This window comes from Eufriesea mexicana, unplaced genomic scaffold, assembly GCF_001483705.2.
Source record: "Eufriesea mexicana isolate 0111107269 unplaced genomic scaffold, ASM148370v2 scaffold1140, whole genome shotgun sequence".
In the NCBI taxonomy this organism is placed as follows: domain Eukaryota; kingdom Metazoa; phylum Arthropoda; class Insecta; order Hymenoptera; family Apidae; genus Eufriesea; species Eufriesea mexicana.
In genome coordinates, this window is record NW_016909285.1 from 604,985 (window position 1) to 611,915 (window position 6,931).

Sequence of the window (6,931 nt, forward strand, 5' to 3'; positions counted from 1 at the left end):
AAAAAAAAAAAAAAAAAAAACAAGAATGAAAGCAAAAAAGACCTGAGTGAGAACGATAAAGAGAATGAACGAAAAAAACGCATGAGAATGTGGAACGAAAGCATCATCGTCGCTGTACCGTTGAATCCAATTAATTAATTAATTAATTAATTATAACTGCTCGTTCTCGGGGTTTTCTTCCTAGTTAATAATTTAAGTTCTTATCATTAATTTGTAACCAGGCGCTTTTGGCTTCTGCCTGTTGAACAAAAGAAAGAGATAAGAGGTTGTTTGCATGGTTAAAAATAAACAAAAAAGAAAGGCTAAAAAGACATACTTTGTCGGAGGTGTAAATATTTAGCGACTCGCGAATTTTCCCTCCAAAGCCTTTTTCAGAAGCCGGAAGCGCCATTTCGGAGGATCCGTCTCGTATCCTTTAAATAAAGCCCTCCACCTTTGCCTGCACTCAATCGTGACTAAAAAAAAAAGAAAGAAAAAATGAGGAAACCAAATTTAGAAAACGGAAAATACATGGGATGCTCCGCCCCACATCTTTAAAAAAAAAAAGAAAATACCTTTGTATTACTATCTGTCATCCCCATCCGACGTGTGAAATGTGTATGCACTCTTGGACACGTACGTGTTTTTAATTCTTCCGTTCGTATTAGTTCACTTCGAGTTCATATTTTGTCGACAATCCGTGTCTCTATACCTTTTCTCTTCACGAACACAGAACCACGCCATAATATGTGTAATACTAATTTACTCTACTCCGTACACTTTGTATCTAAGTTATTATACTTATAATGTCGCTATATGAAAACATGCATCTATACATACGTATAAATATATATAATTATGTTTAAATATGCCCCAAGACTTGTCTGCCTCGCGACTATATTACTCGTCGAACTGGACGATTTTTCTTTTTCTCTCACACCTTCGAAATAATATACGTAATCACCTTTTTCTGTCTTGATAAAACAAAAAATTCGCTGTGAATCAGGAGCAGCTTGACATCCACTGGTGATCGACGCTCCATTAGTGTATGCTGGTGTTCTATTAATTAATTAGCTGTGCATCAGAGATGGGCTAGAAATAATTTTGGTAACCAATTAACGATTAACTCGATCGTGATATTAGAAAAATGTTTGTTAGAGACTTACGAATGACTGGTGCATAGATAGCATCTCATCGATGATGTTTTGTGGTATTAGTAATTTCTGTGACATTTAATCGGCAACGCAACCGCGCTATAGCACTTCATAACTAAATACAGCACGTGTGTTTTCCAACGTGAATTAAAAAAAAATAACAATTCTGGTGCAATTGGTAGGGAGTACGTGCGACGAATCGGTTTGCTATAGTCTGTCGAAAATCAATTGGCCGTTCAAGGTTGCTTCCTCCATCGTAAATAACACGATTCAGTACTAACGTGGCATCATGCAGCAATACTACTATAACCGGGACAAAATAAAAGTTCCCTGTAAATATGTAAATACAATTAGTGTGGCAGCTTAAATCTTAATAATTTATAAATTTAAAAGAAGAAATGTTTACTAATTACTCGTATGCCATTATACTGTAATAACAGAAAACAGTGCAATGGGTATTAATTCTTAATGGCCTTGAACGATTGATTAATTTTGGTCAGACTATAGGTAATCCAGAAATCTCGGTAACAATAGCAATAATAAACGTAAAGATGTAAATACTCGCAGAAAATAGTGCCCATCTCTGTTTTAAAAATGACAAATCTAAACCACATTTAAACAAACTAAATGTAGCAAGTGACGACGTACTAAGCTGTAGCAAGCTCTACGAAACAGCAATGAATTAACAACTAGATTAATATAATTAATATTATTAATCAATGATCCGTTAAACATCGGTGGATGTGTCTCATGTTGTTCAATGTGGTCAACATGGAAGTGTCGATGGATGGAAATGGCGACGATCTACGACCAGACGACTGACAGAAACGTGGCCAGGCATCATGGATCACCGTTCATCGATCATCGATCACTCGGCTCACTGATCTCTTACTCGCTCATACGTTTTGTTCTTCACATCTTGTGTCGTCCGAGAAAACGAAACCACCATCACTATCATCACCCACGTTGCTCGTCGTTATCCAGATAAACGATAAAAATCTCCGACTAAGCTACTGTCCTCTAGCGGGGAATACATGAATCGCATGCAGCTCTGATTCTAATTTCTTTCCAGGCACTAGACCCAACAAGTGGCTTTTACTCAATCGCATCGTCGATTTGAGCGACCTTAGGCGACAACAAATTGCACGACACTGGCAGACTAGAGAAACTAAACAACGAAACACGCTTACCACCCGAGTACGACTTCGTCACTGTATACGAAGGAAGGACACTGACATCTTGCGCGAAGCTAACCTACCAATCGTTTAACCTACTACCGATACGCAACTAATAACTGTTATTATCGATTAGTTTCTTGAGCTTGGAAGTGTACAGTGGAAGTGTAATATTGGTGAGAATCAAAATTCCGTAGTGTTTTATTTTTGATAACTATTGGTGATACAGATACATATGTTTTTGTACGTGAAGGAAAGATGTTTGACTTTTTATATCGAGTGTGCTACATAGCTTCACAATTGCAACTACCACAGCTCAAGAAGTTAATTGTGACATTAAGAACTAACACTTGACACATGCTTAACGTTATACGAGGTAATATTAACCGTCTTAGAATTTTAATTAATATATGCAAACGATTAACTAATGTTTTACTTCATTTTAAACAGTACTCTATTAGCCAAAAGTATTATGTATAACCAATTTTTAAATTCCTTAAATTCTTCCACGAAGAATTCCATTTCAAGATAGCTTCTACACACTGTTTCTCATCTATTAGGATTATCTGATTAAGAATTCGTTGAATACGAATACAAAGTACCTGATATATTATCATTCAAATCCTATTTCCTGTAAAGCTTCTAAATTATTCAGTTTCACACTTTTGGTCTATAGTGTACAAGCGTGTTAAATGCACACAGAAATCAGATCCAAGTATACAGTAATTGGTTTGAATCATGCACAGTATATTTAACATTCTAACACTTACCCTTGCCACATATATTAACCCATTTCCTCATTGACACGCCAAACGAAAGCAACGATCTCATACATGCACGCCCACGTGCACACACGTACCCGGTCTCTCTTCATCGATGTGTTCGAACGATCGTCGAGAGAATGTCACGACTTTCCACGTTTCTCGTCGAGAACTTGGAAAAAGAAACACGATTGAAACCATCTTGAAACAGTGGCCAACGCGACGGATTAAGTACGATGAATTGCTTGTAATGAGCACGAGAAAGCTGCTGTACACTGTATACATATAAAATTTCCAATAAAATCAAGTGACTTAACGAACGACTTTTTGCTAATACTTTTTCTACTACTTTTTTCATTTTTGTAAACGTACAAATCTTTTCCTCTTCAAGAAATGTTACTCTTGAAAAGATCACTACATTTTTCTGTTGTAAGCGTGGTGTTTTTAAGACGATTTTTATGATTGTTCACGGGCGAGCGTATTTTTGGAATGCAACAATATTTTTCGTTGCGTTTCGCCAGAAGGTGGCACGGCGCCTCTTCGCGCCATTTTTGACTTTTCATTTTTTGGCGCCAAATTCAAAGGAACTTTTTATTTTTTTCCTTGTGCACGATGACAAACGATATTTAGGAGACATTAACTCTTGCAGCTGAGGTGGAGGTCGCAGTTTGATTACGACGTAACAGGCGTCCTCGTAATATGGATTAAAAAGAACAAGAGACGACAAAATTTAAAAAGATATATATATATATATAAAAGAAAGTAACAATTTGGATAGGTAATCGCAAGAGAAAATATATGAGAGAAGTGTACGACGGCGATTCGATCATAATATTTGTAGTACAAATCTGAATTTACCAAAGAAAAAAGGAAAATAGTCATGAGACTTAGAGAAGAAAAAAGAGGACAGATGAAAAAGAAAGAATAAATGGGAATTCAATATGGCCGCCAAACTTGAAAAAGCTGGAAATTTTCTCTCGACGCTTACGCGTTCTAATTTTACTACTCATTTGTTAAATCCGACATCGTCACTTATCTCCGATTGTTATTCGGCTTTCCAATTTTCATTTTCCAACGTAACTTATCACGAATAACGACAGAGTGAGAAAAGATGATCAGTGGAGATACAAGGACGATGTAGAGCAATTGACACAATCACTCCAATTAATACACGCTTTATTATGCACGCGTATTCAAGGTATTATTTTCCTCCGACTAACAAGATAATTAATTTCAGCTAGATCCAAAAATTTCTATCTTTTTCAGGAGATGGCATGTACATTTTTTGTCTCTCTCTCTCTCTCAACCCGACCATCTCAACCCTACCCTTTTACCAGCTTTACCAATGACCATATAATTCTTTCCTTCGACAGTGTCTTATTAATTAACCGAATTAGCGTAATTTAGACAAGCCAGTAATATCAGTAACAGTAGATCGTAATAGATCGTATAGAGAAACCCAATGAATAGACGTAACATTTTGGGGTGAGTTTCTATGTGAATTGCGATTCGTTGAGCGATCGGCGAGCAGCGTAAAAAAAAAAGAAAAAAAATAAGTTTTTGGAAAATCTCGAATCGCACTTTTTTCCTCTCCGCTTTTGTTAACGGGGAGGACGATGCGATTTTTTGAGGCGGTATTTTTCTCCCCACCAGGTTAGTATGCTTTTTTACACGTTACGTGGCGTCGTGTTACATTTCATTTTTTTTTGTGAGAGCGGCTCGACTGTTTCATTTTTTTCTTTTAGAAGGAAAGAATCGTGCTTCAATAAGCTTTATTATATCTACGGCTTGCTACGGATACATAGGTGGAACACGCACGGCTTGAAAAGACCTCTTGGAAACGGGGACAAGACCCTTGTACCTTAACTTGCACTTTGCACTCCTGTTTACACATTTCTATCGAGTTAAAATTCACTAGACCGTGGCCCGATGTATTAACAACTTGATAGTCTTTATTGCATGAAGTGTTTTGGGTAGAGGGTGAGATTTGGGGGAATCATGTTGAGTAAAGTGTTAAGTGATTGCAAATATGAATGTTAATATTGGAACAATATTTTTAGCTTTTTTTAATCTTTCATTTCCGATATTTATTGCTATATAAATTGCAATAAAATTTATTAACAAGATTGAACGATAGTATAATTTTTAATTGTTACGATCATATAGATATTGAAAACTTAAGGAATGTATATAACACTTCTTTCTCAACATGATTAACAATGTTAAGTTTTATCGCGCTCTTCCTGGAATACCCTCTAATTTTTATTAACACCATTTATCGACTTTTGCATGGCACCACCGCCTAGAGTACTAACAAAGGCACAGCTGCTAAAAAGACATGTCTTTTTTAATGCAGTACGTAGATGCTGAATGCTAAAATACTAAATCAGAGAAAATGAAACGCAAACGAATAATAATTCGGCACATTCCGGCCAAATTCACGAAGAAATTAAACCGATGGTACGCACGGTTTTCACATTAGGTGTCATGATCATTCATAGAATGTAGCACATGATAAATACATAGAACGATTCATCGAAGAAAGACAATTGGAGAAGATGAATCTCAAAGCCTCTCCATAGTTTAGTGACATGTTTATGTGGACTTGTTATTTCTTCTTCTTTTTTTTTCTGTAGATCATCATCGGTCCTTCTCGATGGAATTCAAATTTTTTTTCGAGTAAAGAAATGGACGCCATTGGTATTCAATTATTATTTGAATATCCTGTGGTAAAGTTTTATCTCGGAAAACAAAAATTGTGTCATTTTAAAAAGCGGTCCTTTAAAGAAAAATCATATATCTTTGACAAAAATACTCTACTTTAAGTTTGAATATTTTTTCCTTAACAACGACAGGATATAGATCAATTTAATATTTGCAATAACATTGTGTGTCCTTTCATTACTCGAAAAAATCTGTAACAAAAGTTCAAATCTGATTTAAAGTGAAACTGATTCGATCTTTTGCTTTTATGTACTGAAATCACGAGAGCACTCTCTTAAATTTGTTGTAAAAATAATTATTCAAATATCAGTATTGCTATAATATTGATATGACATATCAAGGATTCCCCATTAATCTCGATTAGTCAAAGAATTTTCAAGAAAGAGAATGCTCTTATCGTCTCACAATCGTTTGTTTAAGCATGCAAAGTCGAGAAATTCACACCTAGTCGATTACGTGGCAAATCAATATTTCAAGTAATGCTCGCGCGTTAAAAGCTGAGATTACATAATGCATGCAACGATCTGTTGGATTCTCGACGTTGCATAAGTCTATCGATTGCATTCCTGTGTAGGTCAAACCCTATAGAACTCATTGACACGAGTAAAAGAATAGAAGGCAGTACGTAATCAAAGAAAGTATGACTAAAATTTGCAAAATATTCAATACTCAAACAAACATATTAAAACATATGATTTACCAATGAAATTTTACAGCTTTTGTAATTTGTATCATTCAATCTATTATTTTTTACTCTCTTCTTAAAATATCTAATGATATTTCATTTCCCATAGAACTGCAATAATAGAAATAAAAAAGAATATATCACAACAGGAAAATAAATCCTGTTTATCTTTAAAGACAAATTTTCCATTGCATCAGATATGTTAAGAAATTAAATTAGAGATACAAAAATACTCGTTGTCATATCAGAGCAATTAATAAAGCTCAAATTTATGTAGACAAGATCCAAATGGTAAACACGACATGTATAAACCAACATTCTCACATGGTCAGCACGTTGCTGGTGGATAAAGTTACCAGAGTACTCGTTGTTATTTCATTATTTCGTGCCAGAATCAAGGGGTTCGGGGGGTGAGACCGGCAGGGATGGACGGAACATTGCCACGAATGAATT

The 6,931-nt window shown here is 35.4% G+C and overlaps 1 protein-coding gene across 2 annotated transcripts in view; it reads left to right on the forward strand.

Moving 5' to 3' along the window:
• Mf (myofilin) overlaps positions 1 to 6,931 on the forward strand; it is a 22,263-nt gene that overhangs the window by 9,332 nt on the left and 6,000 nt on the right. The window lies entirely within an intron of this gene.